The 23,448-nt window shown below is 40.3% G+C and overlaps 1 protein-coding gene across 3 annotated transcripts in view; it reads left to right on the forward strand.

Moving 5' to 3' along the window:
* Nucleotides 1–23,448, forward strand: part of CLVS1 (clavesin 1) — a 440,705-nt gene that overhangs the window by 19,718 nt on the left and 397,539 nt on the right. Inside the window, exon 1 of one of the 3 annotated variants that reach the window (XM_016959515.4) lies at nucleotides 14,247–14,461. The exons of 1 other annotated variant lie outside the window; for it this stretch is intronic. The gene's annotated coding sequence lies outside the window, so the exon portion shown is untranslated. Of the gene's footprint in view, nucleotides 1–14,246; nucleotides 14,462–15,971; nucleotides 16,097–23,448 lie in introns of those variants that run through there. One more of the 3 variants, XM_063817146.1, reaches the window with a different exon arrangement.

Here is a 23,448-nt window from a genome sequence, read left to right on the forward strand (position 1 = left end):
TGGTGGTCCTGAATAAAGGGGTTCCCACTTTCTCTACTTTTAGGCTGGATGAGTGTGAGAAGGCCAGAGAGCAGAGAGGCATCAACTTGGTGCCTTGCCAGGGACCTAGCAGCCAGTGGGCCGCCTGGGAAAATATGACTGCATCTTCCACCATTCAAGGAGTTCCAGGAGTTGTACCTGAGGGCCAGTGTACAAAGGAGAAGAGCAGCCCAACTGAGGGGGTTTGGGAGCCAGAGGCAGGGAGAACACAAAGACTGAGACCTGGACCCTAATGAAACTGAGCAACGGGAGAAGACAGGCATCAACGTGAACAGAATAGGAGCCTTAGGGAGATTCAAGTGCAGTACCGAAAACATTTTCTGGGATAACAAACCCAGGATGTTATTTAACATTGGAAAATTGGTAGGTAAATTAAAGGAGAAAATGGCCATTATTGAGTAGCAAATAGTGAAAAAACAGAGTATATAGATCTATGAAACCTGATACATGGATTAAAGAAATTTCAGAAGAAGAAAAAAGATGGAGATGGAGGAAAGACAATAATTGAGTACATGGTAGAAGAAAATTTTCCTGAGTTGAAGAAATTTATGAGTCTGGAGTTTGAGAGAATTAAATGAATTCCTAGTGGGATTGATTGGGTGGGGCGAAATAAAGATGTACATTTACTATATTCTGGTAAATTTCCTGACCCCTAATGATAAAAATAACATCTTACAAGTTCCCAGCTGGGAAGAACAAATTACTAAGAAAGGGTCACGATCAGACTAGACTCAATTTTTTAAAATGTATTCCCCTTTATGCTAGAAAATGGGGTAAATAATAACATCCTTAGGCTACTGAGAAGATAGGACTAAAATTGAGAATTCAATACCAGACAAGATAACACTTACCTGGCAGAATAAAAGATATTGGTGAATTTTCAAGGATTGAAGACTATATCATCCATTAAAATTTGTTCTGGTTTTCCTATTATTTTATCTATTTTAGCACTGAAAATTCTACCTCCTGGAGAACCATTTAGTCACAGGCAAACCTGGACAACTAGTCAACTTGTAATATAACCCACCTGAAGAAAACCAACATCAGGTGGAAAAAGAATAGAGACTTTAAGGTGGGGAGTTCTCAACCAGGGGTGATTTTGCCCTCCCCTCCCATGTTGTCCTCTTTCCCCTTCAGAATTTGGCAATATTTTTGATTGTCACAGTTGGAGCAATGGAGGAGAGAGTTCTACTACTAGCTAGTGAGTAGAAGCCAGAGATGCTGCTAAACATCCTGCAAGGCACAGGATAGCTCCTTACAACAAAGATTTATTTTGCCCAAAAGGTCAATAGTGCCAAGGTTGGGAAACTCTGAGATGGGGGAAGACAATGAGAAGTGGAAAGAGCTGTAAGCTACAAACCTTGCATATATATTTAGATATGTGAAATTTAAATGTAAGTGGATAATGAAAGATTGTCTTGGGATGTGTAATGTAAAAACCTGTGAAAGTTTCTTGAAATAGAAGAGACAAGCTGCAGAGAAATCCCAATACTGATCTAAAAGTTTGAAACTGTCTCCCCAAAACCTAGTCATTGGGGGTAGAGATAGAAGAGGCTGATGAAACAGGTGAGGCATTCAAGTATTTTCCAAGGTTTCAGTTTATTGGAATGGGAATGAAACTAGTCAGGTATAAGATGTCTTAGAGTACAAAGTCATAGATATCTTGTTTTCACATAATAGTAAAAAAATTGGTATGTCAATACCAGGAAAATGTTTTGCCAGGAAAGGGAATTAGTGGAATGAAAAAATACATCAGAACTGCTATATTAGCAAAACGTTGAAAGGGATTGAGCAGCAACTTGAAGAAACCTGGGAAAATATGAGAAATGATGCAGGTATTTGGAAGGGAGCAATGTCCTGCCAGCCAGTTTTGCCAACCATGATTCTAAGAGGGTTGAATAATGTCACTGTTTTATTTCTGTATACTATCCGGAGGCTGAAAATCCGTAGCCTTGTAATAAATATGTGTGATTTATTTCAAAGTTCTTAACGAAATAGTACAACAATTATTACTTTTCCGCTGTCCCAAAACATGTAAGTAGGTCTATGGCATGGCATTATTGGTTAATACTTGTCTCCTTCGCTAGACCCCAATCTTCACGATGGTAGAAATCATGTCTCTTCTCTCTCATCATTGCATCCCCGACAACCTCTCAATGTTTATTAAACAAACAAATCAATAACAGCCTCTCAATCTATGATTAGAAGACTAGATATAAGGAGAAAAAAAGCCCCAAGCAAAAGTTCAGGCAGTTGCACATTTTACTGAGATTTGTGAAAAAGAAACAAAGGAGAATGTAACAATGAAATGCATGACCTGGCCGAGCGCGGTGGCTCATGCCTGTAATCCCAGCACTTTGGGAGGCCGAGGCAGATGGGTCACTTGAGGTCAGGAATTCGGGACCAGCCTGGCCAAAATGGTGAAACCCCGTCCCTACCAAAAAAAAAAAAAAAAAAAAAAAAAAACTGGGCACAGTGGCTCACACCTGTAATCCCAGCACTTTGGGAGTCCAAGGCGGGCGGATCACGAGGTCAGGAGATTGAGACCATCCTGGCTAACACGGTGAAACCCCACCTCTACTAAAAATACAAAAAAATTAGCCGGGTATGGTGGCGGGCGCGGTGGCGGGCGCCTGTAGTCCCAGCTGCTCGGGAGGCTGATGCAGCAGAATGGCGTGAACCGTGGAGGCGGAGCTTGCAGTGAGCCGAGATCACGCCACTGCACTCCAGCTTGGGCGACAGAGCGAGACTCCCTCTCAAAAAAAAAAAAAAAAAAAAAAAAAAATTAGCTTGGTGTGGTGGTGTGTGCCTGTAATCCCAGCTACTCAGGAGGCTGAGGCAGTCGAATTGCTTGAACCCGGGAGGCAGAGGTTGCGGTGAGCCAAGATTTCGCTATTGCACTCCAGCCTGGGAGCCAGAGTGAGACTCTGTCTCAAAAATAAATAAATAAATAAATAAATAAATAAAATGCATGACCTTATGAGTCAGTGAAGTCTGACTTGAAAACCTAGGAGACTCAATTTGCATAACATAAAAGTTGTAAAAGAAACTTCCTCCTTAGACTAAGGTTGCCAGATTTAGCAAATAAAAATACAGGACACCCAGTGACATCTGAATTTCAGTCGAGCAACGGATAGTTTTCTGCACAAACATTTTCCAAATATTGGAAAGAACATACTTATACTAAAGCAATATTCATGGTTTATCTGAAATTCAAATTAACTGGTTTCTTGTATTTTATGGGGTAACTCTAGCCTAGACCATACGTAGTAGCAATATTTTCTGAATAGCTAAAGAAGATTATTCAGGAAATGGGTTACTTTTTTTTTTTCCAAGTTGGCATTTGAAAAACATTACCCAAATATAACATTTATTAATGTTTTAGTAGCAATCACCTTCTATGAATTCCTGTGACCTTTCAATTATATTTTATTTTCTCTTTAATTCTGTATTATTTTCTAAGAGACCTTGATCCTGTCTCCTATGGTTATTTTCTGGAACATAATCTTCAAGGTAGTCAAGGAGAAACTATAATCCTAACAGTAAAGGCAAGTTGTATTCGTGTGGTGCTTTCACCCCTGTATCCAGATGATGCTTGCCTCAGTGAAGCAGGTAATATTCTCCCCATTTCATAAATGAGGTCAAAAGTTGTTGTGTACTCATGATAGTTGCTGTGCTGGTATAATGCCATTGAGGAGAAGCAGCATGAGGTACAGGGCTAAACAGGACAGACCTGTCCAATGGCCCTGGGTGCTAACTCCCAGGGTGAGGACCTTCTAGCACATGCAAGCCTGAACTCCATCCTCCAGCTCCGAAATCAAGAAGGAAAGCAGGCTGGGCCAGTGAGCTGTTCTGGACAGGACAAGAGAGAATGAAGTTGGGACAAGGAGACATGAATGTTTCCTGTGGAGCAGATGTGGATTGCACAGGCCAGAGGGCTATGGTCTATCAGTGGTCCAGCAGAATCCCTGTGCAGTGGACCACTGGGAAACTGGGAAGAGGGGGCATTGAGGCAATGGAGGGAAATGCATGGCGTACCACATGGCTGTCACTGTTGAGTTCTTGCAGAGACCCCCAAAGGGATCCTTGAGGGAGTCAGGTCTAGAATTTGCCATGTCCAGTGAGCTCAAAATCAGCTTATGATTTTCTCCATCAAGTGAGGTCATTCTGTTTCTTTCCTCTCCCCCCTCCTCATGCTCCAACTCAGAGGAGGATTTGGTAGGAGCTGCAGGGGTTGGCTGTGGAGGGAAGTGTAGAGAAGAGGAGTAGAACCTAGGTGGCATACTGTGACGTGCCTGGTGGGAGGAAGTGAGGGAAACAGATCTCAACATTAGATGAAGGTTGAAGATGCCCTAATTTCTGATTTGAGTCAAATAAGATGACTGTAGGAATATCTATCATGTAGAAATGACCAGCAAAGTCATGGGCCTGCCAGCATCTTAATCCAGGGGTGGGAAGGGAAGGGTTCCCCAATAAACTAATTTTAAAAGGATGGTGGAGAGTTTTAAAACTTTATCTTGAATGCTGGGTACACTTAAAATATGTAATATACATGCAAATTATTTAATAAACCCCATGAATCCACCATTTGACTGAAGAAATAGAAATGCCTAAAACCCTTAAAGTTCCCTGTGGGCTTCCCCAATCCTATCTTTTGTCCTGCTCCCAGTTAATCAATATCTTGATATTTGGTTTATTTTCATTGCCTTCTGTTGTTCACAATTCTACTATACATATTAGGATTCTACAACATGTTTTGTTTGCTTGACTTGAACTTTATTGAATGGCATCAAACTATATGTATGCATTTTTCAATGAATTGTGTGTTTCACTGATTCATCCATATTGAAGCATGCAGTTATATTTGTTTGTTATCTACTGCTGTATAGTGCCCCACTGTGTGAATAATGTAGCAATGTAACTGGCCGGGCACAATGGCTCACGCTTGTAATCCCAGTACTTTGGGAGACTGAGGTGGGCAGATCACTTGAGGTCAGGAGTTCGAGACCAGCCTGGCCAACATGGTGAAACCACATCTCTATTTAAAATACAAAAAATTATCCAGGCATGGTGACGCTCACCTGTAATCCCAGCTACTTGTGAGGCTGAGGCAGGAGAATCACTTGAACCTGGGAGGCAGAGGTTGAAATGAGCTGAGATCGTGCCACTGCGCTCCAGCCAGGGTGACAGAGCGAGACTGTCTCAAAAAAAAAAAAAAAAAAGTAGCAATGTAATTATCAATTTTCCATTAATAGATACTTGGATTACTGACATTTTTCTGTTATATGCCACAGTGCTTTAAACATTTTTAAAAGGGCATGTATGCAAGGGTTTGCTCAGGGTATATTCCTAAGAGTGGGATTGCTGGGTTTAGAGTATCACTTTTTAATTTCTACCAAATCCTTTTCCAAATTAGTTGAATCAAATTCTGCCCCTCCATCCCATTTTAGAAATGTCCATTTTTACACATCCCAGGCATCACTTGATATGGTCAAACTTTTTTTTTTCTTTTCTTTTTTTTTTTTTTTTGAGATGGAGTCTCGCTCTGTCGCCCAGGCTGGAGTGCAGTGGAGAGATCTCGGCTCACTGCAAGCTCCGCCTCCTGGGTTCACGCCATTCTCCTGCCCCAGCCTCCCAAGTAGCTGGGACTACAGGCGCCTGCCACTACGCCTGGCTAATTTTTTTGTATTCTTGGTAGAGAAGGGGTTTCACCATGTTAGCCAGGATGGTCTCGATCTCCTGACCTCGTGATCCCCCCGCCTTGTCCTCCCGAAGTGCTGGATTACAGGCGTGAGCCACCGTGCCCGGCCTAGACTTTTAAAATATTTGCCAATCTAGCAGGTTTAACATGCTATCTCATTGTGGTTTTAACTTGCATTTTTGTAATGGCTAATAACCCTATTTTTCATTGCTCTAAATTAATCAATTTCTATAATTTAACCAAATTGGAATTGCAGAAATCAGATGGAAAGGCAGATAGATGGAACACTCTGTCTCTAATTTATACTGCAAATAACAAATGATTTACCAAAATGTATGACAAATTATTCTAGAACAAAGTCGACTTGATTTAGGGTTTGGCCAGAAATGGTGCTGTAGGTTCTGGGACATACGTGGTCCCATGATGTGACTCTTCCTGCCAGAGCAGACCTCTGGTACCCTGCTGACCACACATGCTGGAGTCTCTACCTGGTTTATTATTTTTTTCCTGTAGCTGGGTCAGTGGATGGGAAGTGAAATGATGGTTTGATTACTGCTTCTTTAGTGTTCAACTTGCCAGCAACGAGAACTCTAACTCAGGAAATAAGGTCCTTGGAGCTATCACTTTCAAAAGAAGTTATGAAGAATCTACCAGGCTGGGCAGGGAGGTTCACTCCTGTAATCCCAGGGCTTTGGGAGGCTAAGGCAGGAGAAATGCTTGAGGCCAGTGGTATGAGACTAGCCTGGGCAACATAGCAAGACTCTTATCTCTGCAAAAAAATAAAAAAGACTAGCTGGGCATGGGGCATGTACCTGCAGTCCTAGCTACTTTGGGAGGCTGAGGCAGGAGGGTTGCTCGAGCGCAGGAATCCAAGGCTCAGGTGAGCTGATTTTGCCACTGCACTCAAGCCTGGGTGACAGAGTGAGACCATGTTTTGTTTTGTTTGTTTGTTGTTAAAAAAAATCTCCCAGGAAGCAGGTTCCATGACTTCATTTACCATCTAATACTAATTTGGTTGCCTATGAAGAAGTTCTCCCTAATACCTCCTGCTGTTATTTGAGCAGCCCCCTCCTTTCTTTGATTATTCTTTAGTAGTCTTCAACATCCTCTGGGCACCACAGTTTTACTTTTTAGTACTCATTCAACTTTTTCCTGTAAGGAGATATATCACAGTTGAAAGATCTTTCAGATAATATCATGTCCTAGCATGTAACTTGAGATTTAGTGACCTGACGTACCTTAAACACACATTTAAGAACTTTGAACGATTGTGTTCTGTGTCCACAGTGCTTTATAACACAGTCAAGTCCATCCTTCAGAAGTCACGTGTACTTCCCTTTATTAATTATCCTGTCCATGCTGTCTGTGTCAGGCTGAATAATGGCCCACAGGTTTTTGAGAATGTTACACCAGCAGAAGCACAGCCTGCTTGCACTGAACAGGACAAGAGAGGATAGAAGGAAAGAAGCCTGTTGGACTCCCAAAATTCAATAGGCAGAAAACAGGCTGACAAAATGACTCAGCTGCAAACATGTGCTACCCTTAAAAAAAAAAGTGATTCCAAGCGTAGATCCGTGAGCCAAGAGCCACAGAGAATCATTCCCAGGCCCTGAAATGCAATGGAGTTTGCCTGGTTGCATTTGGAAGTTGGTGGGGACCAGAGACTCCTTTTTTCTTTTCATTTTCACCTGTTTTGAACAGCAATGTCTATAACAATTTTGCTATGCGTATCCCACTATTGTGTTTTTGGAGCATAAAACTTGTTTCCTAATTTCACAGGTCTAGAGACAGAGAATTTTCCCCTAGGATGGATTATATGCAGATTCATCTGTACCCGATTTAGATGATAAGATTTGGGACTTTTGAGCTGATGAGAAGACTGAGATTTTGGACTTGAAGCTGTAATGAGTTAAGATGTTGGGGGACCTTGAAATGGGGAATGTGCATGAATCTTTAAGGATCAGAGGGTAGACTGTGGTAGACTGATTAATGACCCATGCCCCCCACCAATACATTTGCACCCTAATCCCCAGAACCTGTGCCCGTTACCTCACATGGCAAAAGGGACTTTGCAGACATGATTAAATTAAGGATCTTGCCATGGGAGATTAGCCTGGGTTATCGAGGTGGGCCTGAGGTAATCACAATGGTCCTTACAGGAGGGATGCAGGAAGAGTGAAACACAGAGGAGAAGGCCATGCAAAGCAGAGATCTGAGCGATGTGGCCAGGAGCCAAGGCATGTCAGCAGCCTCTAGAAGGTGAAAGAGACAAGGAACAGATTTCCCCCAGGGCCTTCAGAAATAACCAGTCCTGTGACACCTTGATTTTAGCCATAGAGGACTCATTTTGCTCTTCTGACCTCTAAAACTCTAAGAAAACATGTTTTGTTGTTTTAAAACACTAAGTTTGTGGGAATTTGTCATAGCAACAGTAGGAAACGAATACACATTCTCTGTTGGGCCAGGGTCCTGACATGCTCTTTTATATTCAAAAACTTTAGCTAGAGCCATTGTGTGAAAATGAATAAGGGAGCAGATTTCTTTTTCCTAGGTGGACTATTTCATTATAACTGGTGAATCTATTTTTTTCTCAAACAAAATAATATTTTTAAACAAACTACAAAAAAGAACTTGAGTTATCGAAAGCCCTTTATAAAACAAATGTTCTCTAATTTAGCAGATACTACCTGGAGTATAATACTTCAGCATTTACTAAATATCTAAACTAACCCTACTAAATAAAAAAACCTCTCTCTGGAAGACCTAAGGCCTTTTTAGGAAAAAAACTAACAATGGCACATAAAATTACCTTTGCCAAAATGTCAGAAAGGTCACATTATTAATATTCTTATAAAATCCTGATAGGAAAATAATGCCATGGTTAAAACTTGTGAGGTGTGTCTTTGATGGGGCTGGTTATTCAGGACAAGTTTGGGCAGACCTGGCAAGACACAAGAAAAATGCGTGAGATTCCAATTTTAGGGAGTTAAGAAATTTTTTGGTCTTCATCCTCATGTTTACTTTCTTCTTTTGATTGATCAGAGATGCCAATGGGTGGCATTTAACTCATTTACACTTAATGTATGGATGTGAATTATTTAATTAGAAAATAATTGTTAACGATTTCCGTTTGAAAATTATGTTTAGACATGGTAATATCTATGTTGTGAAGCCAACTAACTTATAAGTTAGCTTTTTTCCCCTTTGCATTTGAACTTTTTCCATTAATTACCAGTTTGTGTTTATGTCCCTGTATCAGTAACAGTGCAGTCAGGAAACCAGGCATGTAGGTTATACATGTGATGGACAACCTGCAGGGAATCAAGGACAGTGGGGAGACTTCTACAGATTGGCAACAGCAGGAGTCTGCTTCCACACTCAGTGCTTGAAGACTTATAGGAAGAGGTGGAGCGTTCATCATCTCCCGCTGCTGTAAAGTCACCATAAACGCAGTGGCTTATAACAACACAAATTTACTGTCTTATAGCTCTGGAGGTCAGAAGTCCAAAATGGGTCTCCCTGGGCTAAAATCCAGGTGTTTGCAAAGTTTCCTTCTTCTCTGGAAGCTTTAGCAGATAATCTGTTTTCTTTCCTTTTCCAGCCTTGAGAGGTTGCCTTGGCTCATGGCCCCTTCTCCATTTCCAGGGCCAGGATTCACAGGTTAAATGTGCTTCATATCACATCACTCAGAGACGGATTCTTCTGACTCCTCTTCTACATTTAAAGACCTTTACCATTACCTGAATAATCCATGATGATTTTCCTATTTTGACATCAGCTGATGAGCAACCCTAATTCCATCTGCAATCTTAATTCCCCTTTCCCATGTGTCATAACATATTCACAGTTTTCAGGGACTAGGACTTGAACATATTGGGAGGCCATTATTCTGCTTCCCAAGTGGTATCACTGGGATTGGAAACTGGGCCGCGGCAGGGATTATGGCCATGGATAGAGCAGTGCAAGGACAAGACACATCCCAGACAACATGGGGGAGGAAAGAAAGAAGCACCTTAGCTCCTCACCGCAAAATGGGAAGGGCTCAGTAGGTAAACTGCTGGTTCTAAAACATCTGACTCCTTTCCTTTTCTTTCTTCTTGTGTATTCTCAAAAGCTTGTTATTAGGTGGTAGGGAATAAATTTTCTTCTGCTTATACCTTACTGTGTATATGACAGCTATATACATCTTTATGATGTATACCAATATAATGGAAAAAGGACTGACTCAATCAAAATAGACATACCAAGCCAGACAAAACTGTGTCCCCTATATACCTTGAGTTGTTTGGGTGGGAAAAATCATGTGATTAGAGCCATTCTCCTTAAGCAGTTTTCATAACAATGGCTAGTGCAACAATTTGTAATGCAGCCTCTATGGCTGTAGCATTCTTCCTGGACTCAGGCCAAGTGAGGTGAGTGTGGGGGTCAAAAAACTGTGTGGGTCATTCAGGTTTTTCCCAAATACTGGAAAAAGATTGCTCATTATAATGTGCTTACAAAAAAACCCAAAAAGTCATTTTCCTGTCATTCTGCAGAAATTTACAGCAAATGGGATTCAGAGGATTACTGCATGAAGGAAATGTCAGTGTTAAATCTATAGACAGTCCCTTTAGTGCTGCATGTCATAAATTAAAAGCAAGCACTAGTGAAAAGGCTTGGTGAAGGGGAAAATAGTGAGGCACTAAGCTGATCTTCGTTTACTTTTCTTTCTGGAACACACATGCTTAGCTGGTTTTTCTTGGACCCCTCCCCCCAGCAAGAAATCACTGCATTTATGTGTGCGTCCAGCTCTCTTCAGCTACCTTAGCAATGCTGTTTCAGCAGCTCGCTGCAATGCCAGCATCAGGTGTCACAACTACTATGGTGACTGGGTTAATGGCTGTGCTGTTTTCCCTGGAGAAGCAGGGACAGACAGGCCAGCCTTTGTCTCTGCCAGGAGAGGTCTGAATTTAAAACTTCATCCCAGACAATGTGCCTGGGAGCCATGGGGTTTTCAGTCATTTGGCCTGGCTTATTCTCTGCTCCATCACCAGCTCCGTGAGCCTCGGGCTCACTGTGCACAGCCAGGTGCTTGTTTGAGGAGAGGAAAATGCATCTCTCTTTTCTTCCCTTTATTCTGAGCCCAAGTTTGATTCAAGTTTTTGAAGTCAGACCTGTGAATGGACTCTCTTCTGCTGGACTCGCCTGTGGCCCCAGCAGTTCCTGCTCTGAGATACCAGTGCTTGGGAAGCGGGAGGTGGGTGTGGAAATCATGTTTTCATCTCTCTTATTTCTCTTGCCTGTCCTCCCACCACTATGGTTCTAATGCAAGGACTCGGGGCACTGACACTGGGGGTGCTCATCTGTACTGTCCTCTGAATGCTGCCTCATTGATGATGATAAAGACCACAGCTAGGAATCCCTGAGCTCTATACAGTGCTGAGTGCTTCATGACATTGTATCAGTTTATCCTTAGAAAAACTCCAAGGCTATTAATATTATCTTCTCCTTTTTATGCATGAGGCAAATTGTGGCTCATGAGGTTGGGTAACTGTTATGTGCTGAATTGTGTCTCCCTCACCAAATTCACATGTTGAAGCCCAAACCCCAGTACCTTAGAGTGTGACTGTATTTAAAGACAGTCTTTAAGGAGGTAATCAAGGTAAAAATGAACTTGTATGAGTGAGCTCTTATCCAACTTGACTGGCGTCCTTGTATGAAGAGTAGATTAGGACACAGATACACAAACCAAGGGAAGTTCTGCTGAGGGCACAGGAAAAAAACATTCATCTCCAAGCCAAGGAGAGAGGCCTCAGATAAATGAAACCTGCTGACACCTTGATCTTGGACTTCCAGCCTCCAGAACTGTGAGGAAATAAACTCCTGTTCTTACCCACCCGATCAGTGGTGCTTGGTCTTGGCAGCCCTAGCAGACTAACACAGTAACTTTCCCAAGCTACACCCTTGGGCAACCTGACTATAGAAGCTATGTTTTCAATGTAAACCCCATAATTATTCTTTGTTATGTATATTTAGCCATTAGTTAATACTTTGTAATATTTAGCATTTAGTAATATATTTAGGCATTAGTTAATATTTGGGAAGGATGTGTTTTTAAATACTGATTAAGTCTCTATCTCCTTTCATATTCATAACATATTTACTGCCAAATTTTGAAAGAAGCCACTCTGAGAACTGAACTCGCCCTACCTAGTTATCTCTAGGTGAGCTGTGAATTTTTCAAAACAAAACTTAGTCAATTTTTCTTCAATTAAAGAAGAAAAACCAACTATGCAAAATAGCTCTTGGTTTTTTAGGGGCAGGAGGTAGGTTTCAGGAAATCAAACAAACAATAAGGTTTGGAAATCCCCCATGAGTGGGGCTTTCTGACCCCAGAGCAGGGGCAGGGCTGGCAGTCTCTCAAAGAAGTGGAGCATTTCTTATTTTTCCAAACGTTGAGACCATGCGTGAGAGGTGAGGGACTGGGGCAGGAAAGTCCGCACAGGGCGCGCCTAGGAGGTGCTGGGCAGGCAGTGTCCCATGGAAACCGAGCTGAGCGGGAAGGGTGCCTGCAGCCCTTCTTGGCCAACCCCAGGTAGGCCAGTGACCTACTGGTTGATCCTGATCTACTGGTTGAGAAAGCTTGCCCGAGAGGATCTTACACAACTATGTATTTAGAGTTTTCCAGAAGACTTGCTCTCACTCTGCTTTCTGGTCTATGGTAGGGTTTCACATCAACACATCAAAACAGAGACCCCAAGCATAGGGATCAGGATGTTTGGTGTTTCAAGGCACGCTGGGATTTTTATTTTTAATGCCTTAAGACGTTTATCCTATTAGTCAGATATCTTTTTTTATGTAGTTCATGAAAAAGCAACATCAGCCCAGTTTCCTGATTTCAGCTGCAGATACAGTTCATAGCATTAGCTACTTCTTCATCAATTTCTTCCTAAAAACTACCCGGGAATCAAAAAAGAATAGTAAACAACAGTTTTTATTGCATCCATATAGATTTCAACAGAGGAAACAGAGAAGAGTCAATGTCTGCAGGAGGTAAGGAAATGTGATCGTGCTGGCAAGTCTTGATTGGCTATGACCTTGAGTATAATCAATAGGCCACCTCCCCTTTTGTCAGGCAGAACTGAATTCCACGTATTTTTTTTTCTAGCAAAGGCACTTACCTAATGATATTAAAATTTTAATTGATTATGCTCGATGTTCTGAAAATTGAAACAGCTCAACTCAAACTCACTCAACCCGCTCGCCCTCCAGCCGCCATTGACTTGTGGATGCGACAGCTATAAATAAATGCTGCCACCTACAGGAGAGAGTGGGTTTGCGCAAGGCCGACTGCATCCTCTGGTCCTCTGCTTTCTGTCTTATTTCCTGCCTGGAACTCATATTTTACTGCTTTTCTTTCCTACCCTCTTCTCCATATGATTCTAAAAATCAGGATATGTATTTGTTTGAATTTCTTGATTTTGTTTTAGAATACAAAAAGAAAACCCCATATTCTGTAGGAGAAATGATTCTTTATAGTGAATCTCCAGATTCTCTAAGACTCATATAGTAAATATTAAAATAGGATGTAAATATTTAAAGCGAAGCCTGGAGAAAATAATTTGCGAGACTGAATGTCTGAACTAGTAATGCAAACACTTCAGACTTCTATTCAGTTTTTCCCCCCTCTTATACCAGGACGTGAGTCAATAATTCTTCTCACTCTAAGTGAGTAAGCCTGGATCTGTGTTTTGGAATGGCGAAGAGAAAGCAGATTCCCTCTCTCACAGGATAGCATTTCACATTTATGAAGACGGTCATCACAGCTCCCAGGGTTTGGCCCTTTAGCCTGCTTCCTTTGCCTCACCTCATAGACGTGATTCCTACCCCTCACCCCAACTAACTGGCCACTTGCTTCTCTGGATGTGACAATTCACTGTTGTCCTCTCCACTAGCATCGTATTGTTTTTCCGCATCTGTAGCAGAAATGTATGGATCCTGCAGGATTCTGTGAACGCTGCGTTCTATTCTCTCCACCTTCAGACATAAACTTGAGTAGCAAAAAGAGCACTTTACACAGTTAAAGGTCTCTAAATCCACTATTAAAAACACAGCATAGGCTGGGCGTGGTGGCTCATGCATGTAATCCCAGCACTTTGAGATCCTCCTGCAGGAAGATCACTGAGGCCAGGAGTTTGAGATCAGCCTGGGCAACATAGGGAGATCCCACCTCTATTAAAAATAAATAAATAAATAACCCAGGAGGCAGAGCTTGCAGTGAGCTGAGATCGCACCACTGCTCTCCAGCCAGGGTAACAGAGTGAGACTCCATCTCAAAAAAAAAAATAAAAAAATTAAATTAATTAATTAATTAAAAAATAAACAAATAATAAATAAAAACTCAGTGTATATGGTCATTTGGGAGAAGTATGGTGAGTGAGCATGATGCTATTTTATGAGTTCTCACAGTACTGTGCCTTTTTGCCCTCAGAAACTAGCAAAGACAGCACAGGTTGCTGTTTCACTCGTGAGAGTTTCTAGGACGTGTCGCTTGTGCATTTCTCTAGAGTGGTGTGAGCACAGGCTATTTTGTGGTGGAAGAAGAGAGAGTTCTCTGTTTTACAGACTATAGTACATGTGAAATTGTGAAGGAGGCTGTGTCTGGCTTTGGATTTGAGTCTCTCATCTTGGCACCAAGTCCCTCTTATTTTGGAAAACCTCATCTCCACTATTAACTTCAAGGTACCTGTGCTGGGTGGAGGGTGGGATCTGCTATTATCTATGTTGGTGTAGACTTAATTTGCAGGCTAACGACTATGCTTTACCACCCTGAGCAGTATTTGTGCTTTGACTCTTCTCTGTAATTTGAAAAGGATTTTGTTTCTATTAAGGGAACTTCTATAATCTACAATCATGTGGAAGAATGGCTTGGGGGCAGTGGATCTTGTTGATATCCCTAAAAGTTCTTCCAGAGAGGCTATTTTAAAAGAGCTCACATTATGCCAGTCTGGGCAACATTGTGATACTCTGTCTCTACAAAAAAATTTTTTAAAAATTATCCAGGTATGATGTCGTACACCTGTAAGTCCTAGCTATTTGGGAAGTTGTGGCAGAAGGATTGCTTGATCCCAGGAGTTTGAGGCTGCAGTGAGCTGTGATCGCACCACTGCACTCCAGCCTGGGTGACAGAGCGAGACTCTGTCTTTCTAAAAGAGACAGAGAAAGAGAGCGAGCAAGGGAGAGAGAGCGCAGAGAAACAGCTCATATTGTGGTAGGTGAGGATCGCCCTCATGGTTTACATAAACCCTGGTTTGGGCCAATACTCATCACCTCAGAGTGTTAATGGAACTATGCATTTACTCACAGTGATTAGGAGGGCTCTGCTCAGGAAACAGGTTTATTTAGGGGAACCATGAAATCAGATTAAAATTCCCTTTTAGGGAAACTGATATATAGATATATATATATTTGCATACTGGTTCTCTGCTATATCTGAGTTCTGATTGTTGTGGCATTCAGGGTTAACTCAGACCAACATTTCTGTTAGAGCTTTTAATTATGCATAATAACCATCACACTTTGTTCTTAGGTATCACTTTCATCCAAAGCTCAAAGTGCTCTTCAAGCATTATTAGCTCATTAATCCTTGCAACACTCCTGGGAGGTGGATTGGAGGCAAGATGATTAACCCATTTACCAGACAGGGACATAGAGGCACAGAGGATTTCAGCAACTTCCTTAGGGTTGTATGAGTCAGAGTTGGGTAGAGAACAGAGCCTACTCATATCCACCCCCAGTCTGCCTCTCTGAACCTTCCCTCCTCCTAGGAGCAAAACCTAGTAACATTTGGGTCTTGGGAATTGTCTCTACCTGTTTTCTGCATATCATGTGCTTCAATAAACTGAACAGTTTGCCAAAAATGAAGCAAAAAAAAGTTTTTTTATTGAAATGTAAAGCCTATGCTCTTTAAGGGGAAAGAGATTTGTATATTGATCACTAAAACAAAATAGGGTAATCACTTAGAGCCTTCCTAGTCCTCAGCATCTTTTAATATAGACCCTTAAACTTCTCTTACATAGAATCAGGAAATTCCATTTGGCCAAGCAGAAATGAAACTTGAACTTCATAAGGGTTAGGATTCAGTTCGTAACTGAGAAGAGCTAACATCTGTCTTTTAAGTTTGACAAACAATGTTTTCTCCTTGGTTTCACTTGAATGCAGGCTAGTTTCACATGGACGTCATTGTCGTTTTAGTGGAGTTAGAGGAGGGGAGGGGCAGTGGTGTGATCTGGTGGGCATCCAAAAGGAGAGTTAATGTTTGCGGAGCCACTGAAGGCCTGGGATGGGGTCAAAGGGCTCCGGAGAGCGGCTGGAGAGGTAGAGTAGCAAATTCAATGGGAAGCCGGGACTCTTCTTGGGCCTTTGTCTTTTTTTTAATGATTCATTTATTTATTTAACAAACGTTTTTCGAGTATTTATTATATGACAGTCATTGGCTGGATTTAAGTAATTGTAAGGTGAATAAGATGTAATACTCATCTTGCAGGAGTATAAACAAGTGAACAAATATTATATACAGTCATGAGTGATTGTGGAGATATTTACAAAGTGTAGTCAGGGTGAATTTGCTTGAATGGCTGAGAGAAATCTTTCTAAAAGTATCTCTGAAAGACTACATAGAGGGAGGGAGGGTCCAAAGAATGAGAGAGTTTGGCGAGCAGGTCTCTGGGACTAAACTTTTGAGGGTTATCTGTTGAAAGTTTATTGTGATTGACATCATCATTTACAGCAGCAGCAAGTATTTACTGAACTTCTAATGTGGGCAAACTAATATTCAGGCTACTGGGGATATAAACACACATCAGAAATGATTCCAATCCTCAGGCAAATTGTAATCTGTTTAGAAATACAGAATATACTTAAAAATACAAGTAGCAATATAATCGGATATATAGTTACAGTTACTTCGGAACACAGACAATAAGCACAATAGAAATCCAAAGAAAAGAGGGTGATAAATTAGAATGCTAGAATTAGGGACATTTATGAAACATGGGAAACACCATCTTCCACCTCCCTTTTCACTCTCCAAAGGTGTTAATGCCATTGAATTCCACTGCATGTGTGTGGATGACTGATGATTAATCTATTTCATCCATGACCAGAGGCTCCTTTCAAGGTATTTTCTTAGGGTAACAGAATTTAACTAAAAAGATGAACTTAATATTTTTATTAGGCAGGACAACTTGCATGATTAGGACAATGGGTACCAATGACAATGATCATGACATTCAATGCATTATGAGGCATTGACCCTTTGAGCTGTTAATCACTATTTAATAATCACTATTTTATAGCAGACAAAAATAATACAAATAAAGCTAGTGAGTGGTCTAAATTAGTGAATAAGTCCCAGCACTAGAAATTACATTAGAACTTCGAATAATGCCCAGACATTTTTTGGATACTCTTTGAAGCTTCTTTGTCTTCCCCACAAAAGCTTTGAAGGAACATAACTTTCAAGTCACAATTTGCCTTGAACACGACTTTCAAGACTTTTAAAAATTGTTCTTCCCTTCTTTTTTCAAAAACAGCTTAATTGAGATATAATTCACATAATCAATTCACCCATTTAAGTATATAATCAATGGCTTTTAGTATATTCACAGATTTGTGTAATCATTCACCACAATCAACTTTAGAACATTTTCATCACCCCAAGAGGAAACTTCATAGTCCTTAGCCATCGTTCCCAATCCACTAGGTGCTGTTCCCACCTAGCACCCTCTCCCACAACCCTAGGGAACCACAATTCTATTTTCTATCTCTGTGGATTTGCCTATTTTGGACATTTAATATGGATAGATGGTCCTTTTGACTGGCTTCCTTTACTTAACATAATATTTTGAAGGTTGATCCATGGTGTAGCATGTATCAGTACTTCATTTTTTTTGGTATTGTTGAATAATACTCTATTGTATGGATATAATACATTCTATTTATCCATTTATCAGTTGACAGACACATTGGTTGTTTTCATTTTTTACTATTATGAATAATCCTGATATGGACACTTGTGTTCACATATTTTTATGTACAAATGTTTCATCGTTCTTGGTATTTACCTAAGAAGTGGAATTGCTGGATCATATGGTAACATGACCATACGTTTAAATATACATTTAAACATTTGAAGAACTGCAAGACTTTTTCTAAAGTGACTGCACTATTTTCTATTCTCACCAGTAGAATATGAGGATTTTAATTTATCCACATCTTCGCCAACACTTTTTGATTCTAGCCATCCTCGTGGATGTAAAGTGGTATCTCATTGTCATTTTAGTTTGCATTTCTTTGATGGTTAATGATGTTGAGCATCTTTTTATGTGCTTATTGTGTTTGTATATCTTCTCTGTATAGATGTTTGTATGTCTTACATGTGTTTGTATATCTTCTCTGGAAAAATGTCTATTCAGATTCCTTGCTCATTTAAAAAAATTTAGTTTGTCTTATTATTGTTGAGTTTTAATAGTTCTTTATATGTATTCATGATACAAATTCTTTATCAGATACCTATTTGCAAAATTTTTATCCCATTCTGTGGGTTGTCTTTTCACTTTCTATGTGGTGCTTTTGAAATGTAAAAGTTTTTAACTTTGATGATGTCTGGTTTATTTATTTATTTATTTGCTTTTGGTGTCATTTTAAGAAACCATTGGCTAATCCAAGGCACAAATATTTACCCTTAGGTTTATCTACAAGTTTTATATGTTTTTAAGCTCTACATTTATATTTTTATTACATTTTGAGTTAACTTTTTAAATATGGTGTGAGTAGGAGTCCAAGTTTTTTTTTTCATGTAGATATTCAGTTGTTCCAGCACCACTTATTGAAAGACTATTCTTTTATCATTTAGTCTTGAGGTCCTTGTGAAAAATCAAGTATCATAAATGTGAGAGCTTATTTCAAGACTCTCGATATATTTCGTTGATCAATATGTACCACAGTACCACACTGTTTTGATTAATGTAGCTTTGTAATAAGTTTTGAAATTGGGAAATGTGAGTTTTCCAACTTGGTTTTTTCTTTTCAAGACAGTTTTGACTATTCTGAGTCCCTTGAATTTTCATATAAATTTTGGGATCAGCTTGTCAAATTTCTTTAAAGAAGCCAGATGGGATTTTTGAGCTGGAGATTGCATTAAATCTGTAGATCAGCTGAAGGAGTGTTGCTATCTTAACAATAGTCTTTGTCTTCCAATTCATGAATATGGGATGTCTTTTCATTTATTTAGTTCTTTCATAATTTATGTCAACAATGTTTTATAGTTTTCACGGTATAAGTTTTACCCTTATTTTGTTAATTTTATTTCTAAGTATTTTATTATTGTTTATGCAGTTGTAAAAAAAATTGTTTTCTTAATTTAATTTTGGTTGGTTCATTGCTGCTGTATAGAAATACAATTGATTTTTGTATATTTATCTTGCATCCTGCAACCTTGTTGAACTAATTAGTTCTAAGAGTTCTAAAAATGGCTTTCTTACGGATTTCTATGTACCAGATCATATCATCTGTGAATAGAGATGGTTTGACTTCCTCATTTTCAATCTGGATGCCTACTATTTTGTGTTTTTGCCTAGTTGCCCTGGCTGAAAATTATAACTTCTTGAGAGGGTACTATAGACCATAGTAAAAAGCTCCATGACCCTCACAAGTTCTTCACTCCTAACTGCTATCATGGGGCTGAGGTATCATGCTGGGATCTACTGCCAGGCCATAAGGGGCAAAACTTATGAATATAGGAAAAAGGGAAAGAGACAGGGAAAAGAAAGAGAAGTGAGAGGAAAGAGAAAGAGGAAATAGAAGAGGAAAGAGCAGTTGGAGGAGGAGGAGAAGGAAAAGGATAGAGAAAACAAAAAGGCAGCTCTCAGGCTGAAGGCAACCTCCCTGAGCTCTATGAAGGCAGTAGTGACAGGAGTGAAGCTATTAGTTTTTATGGGTGATCTTCTTGCCACCGGGAAAGGTAGGCAATGACAGTAGATCATAGTGAAGGCTTTCATTTCATTTATGGAAAGTAGAAGAATATCAAATTTTGTTTATGTAAGGCGGACAGCTTTAAAGAAAATAGCACCAGGTTGGCAAATGATGTAACACAAGGTCCCATGTAGAAAGCAGCAATACTTTTCTTTGCTAGTGGGCCTGAAATGACTTTGAGCCAGGACTGGGAGGGTGAAGCACTGTTTGAGTTGCTGCTCTTCCTTGGCCACTGGTGAAGATCTAGGTGTAAATGAGGGATAGCAGTGAAAAGGCAACCAACCATTTAAATCTAAATGGCCCTACTCCAAATGCTGCTGTTTGCCAAGGACCAAAAGTAGATATGAAGATTATTGATTTATGATTAACTTGTTCAGTCTCTGGGTGAGGGTGCATATTTTAAACTGGATAAACTGAGAGTAGTTTGATCTAGAAAAAGATGAGCATCTGAAAGAAGGATGAATCTTCAGAGGTTTTGGGGTTATAAGTAAATATCTTTGGGGTCCATGACTTTTTGAAGAAAATTAATCAGAAAAAGTGCATATCAGAATGCAGACAGCACATAGCTATGAAATGTGACACTTCTGGAATAACAAAAGGAGAACAGGACCTTAAGGAAATGGGCTGGTTTAGAATTATGAATCACGGAGCCCATTTCTTTCAGTGATTAATGATGAATCACTGTTTTAACTTTGGATGAAATAATAGGCTGCATCTGAGGAGCTTCATTAATCATCATAAGAATTAGGCTTGTGCCAATTCATTACTGCAGGGTCGACATGTGCTGAACACTTGAGCTGAATTTCAGGAAGGGGTGAACTTTAGGCAAGGGCTTGCTTAAAAGAATGCAAACGTAGGGGTCTATTCTTGCCTGGATGGGTGGGGATTTATGAGTAAAGAATAGATTCTAATGTATCGTCCCTCATCTGGAAGCTTAACAAAACACTAACTACAAAGTCTTTGGCTTTTTGGTATTCAGGGTCATGATACAATAGATAACCAACATGTATCATAAAATCTGATACTTTTATCTGTTGTTCACTTTGCATGTTTCCTGTATTCAGAAAGTGATTAACAATCTACTGGACATTTGGATTTCAGCAGGCATGAAAATAAGCAAATTTAGCTCATTGTTCTTTGAAGAGCAAAATCATCCTTGCAAAATCCTAGAATAAAAAAGCTTTCCTTAAAAACTTCTTACTATAGAGAATGAAAACCTGAGCTACAGACAGCAAAAGAAGAAACCTGGTTCATACAAACAAGAAATCAGGCTAGATTCATCATTTGGTCAACTTCAAAGACCTTGAGCTGAAATGAGGGTTAAAAAGTTGTTCCAACAGATTTAAATTGATGTGCTGCAGAGATATATAGGTAGCGTGTATGTCTCTCTTGCAGTAGCCAGAAGTGATGGGAAATCCAAGGTAATTTCTTGTAGTCCTTAACTCCAACAGATGTGATTTTGATAAAGTAGGAGAAAAATTCACCCAAGTTATGAAAGATGTATATTGTTATATCTTAATGCTTGATTAGTTTTAGTAATCTTTAAGAATCATGAACCCATTCACATCATTTGAAAAGCTGGCTTATTTTTTATAATACATTTTTTCCCCAAATCAAAAGCATATGGGTTTTTTGAAGGAAAAATCAAGGATTGGATCAAAATGTTAAAATCTTATTATTTTTAAATTGACTGTTTTAGAGACCAGGTCTTGCTCTGAGGCACAAGTTGGCCTGAAACTCCAGGGCTCCAGTGATCCTCCTGTCTCAGTCTACCAAGTAGCTGGGACTACACTGTGTACCACTGTGCTGGCTTACATTTGTTTTACTTTATTTTTCTATTTATTTAGACAGAGTCTCGCTCTGTTGCCCAGGCTGGAGTGCAATGGTATGATCTCGGCTCACTGCAACCTCCGACTCCTGGGTTCAAGCAATTCTCCAGCCTCAGCCTCCCAAGTAGCTGAGATTACAGGCACCCACCACCACACCCAGCTAATTTTTTATATTTTTAGTAGAGACAGGGTTTCACTATGTTGGCCAGGCTGGTCTTGAACTCCTGACCTCAGGTGATCCACCTGCCTCAGCCTCCCAAAATGCTGGGATTACAGGCATGAGCCACTGCCCCCAGCCACATCTGTTTTAATTTAAAAGACTAACTATATTTGAGATATTTTTAAATATAGACTTTCTTAAAGTAGTGTTCATCGGTATTTATAGGAGAAAAAGAGTGAATTGAATTTGAAAAACAAACTTGAATCACTTAGAAGTACATATAAAACTTGGTTATAGCTTACACACATACACATACATGCACACACACACAATTTCACATAAAGCTTCTATTATTGGGATTTAATAGCTTTCTAACTGATTCCTCTGACCCCAGGTTCTTTCTTATCTAGTCCATTTTTTTCAACCTATCAGAGAGAACTTCTTTAAGCATAAAACTCGTCTCACTCTGCCTACTTAAAACCCCGGTGAGGTAAGCATTAATGATTCTCAGCTCTTAGGTATCAGGTTCCTCAGGCTGTGGGAGTGGAGAATGGGGCCAAGGGCAGTGCATGGCCAGGGACATGGGGCCTTCCACATGCCAGGTACTCTCTGTGCCCTGAATAAGGCCTCACAAATACTTGTAGAGACTGTCATTTGTAAATAAGTAAATTAATTTCAAGGCATGTATCATTGTATTCTCTTTTCATACATATTTTCTTAATTATAGGACATTAAAAGTGCAATCATGTTAGGGTAGGAGGTCTCTGAACATTTTTTTTCTTTTTTTACTTTAAAAAGGGATCCTCCTACTCCCCAAACTTAGGAATCAGCAGCTATAGGATAAAGGACAAACTTGTCATGGACTGCAACCCGTCACAGCCCAAATTGGACCCGTTGAACACAACCGCTCCAGTTTTAGTTGTTCTCTCGCTCACGCCCGCCCTGCGTCTGTCTGCCTCCAGGGATCCCTTGGAAGCCAGAAGCCGGTTGTAGTTCCGTCTTCCTTTGCTGTGCCATCAGCACTTGTGCGTTCCTGTGTACTACAGCATGTTTCCTATCATGCTCTAGTTATTTCCCTGACTACCCTACTAGACTGTGAGCAGATTCCGCCACGTCTTCCTCCTCGACTTCCTCCCTTTGCTCCTTCCCTGGAAGAGGTGGAGGAGCCCTTTGTAGGCTCTCAGTTAAGGTTTGTTTAATTGAACTGTGTTTTAAAGCATGAAGCCAGTGCCAGAATTTCAAAGTGGTAGGAGAAGGCCGTACATGGAATTCTCTAAAAAACAAACAGGAAACAAAACAACACACAAGCACACGCCAACTACAGGTGGATGGCTCGCTGTTGATTTTATCAGCCAAATAAAAGATTTCCAACAACATTGAAGAGATGGAGCACAGGAATGAAAACTCGATATTTAAAGAAACATAGAATGAAAGCTAAGGCGCATTTTGGAAGCTGGGACGGAAAAACAATCCTGGAACAGGCTTTCATACACAAGCTGGACGGTGGGGCAGCAAACAATAAGGTGTAGGAGGATTAGAGATGAGGAAAATGAGCACGGAGTCCGGGCCTGCCCAGTACGCCACAGGAGGAGTTGCTGGCACCTCCGCGCAGGCGGTGGAGGGTGCTGTGCCTTTGAGCCTTTGGCAAGTTGACAAACAGCCCAGGTGCAGGTGGCTTGGACCAGCTACATGGAAACCCACGGAGA

Source organism: Pan troglodytes, chromosome 7 (genome assembly GCF_028858775.2).
Source record: "Pan troglodytes isolate AG18354 chromosome 7, NHGRI_mPanTro3-v2.0_pri, whole genome shotgun sequence".
NCBI classification, from domain to species: Eukaryota; Metazoa; Chordata; class Mammalia; order Primates; family Hominidae; genus Pan; species Pan troglodytes.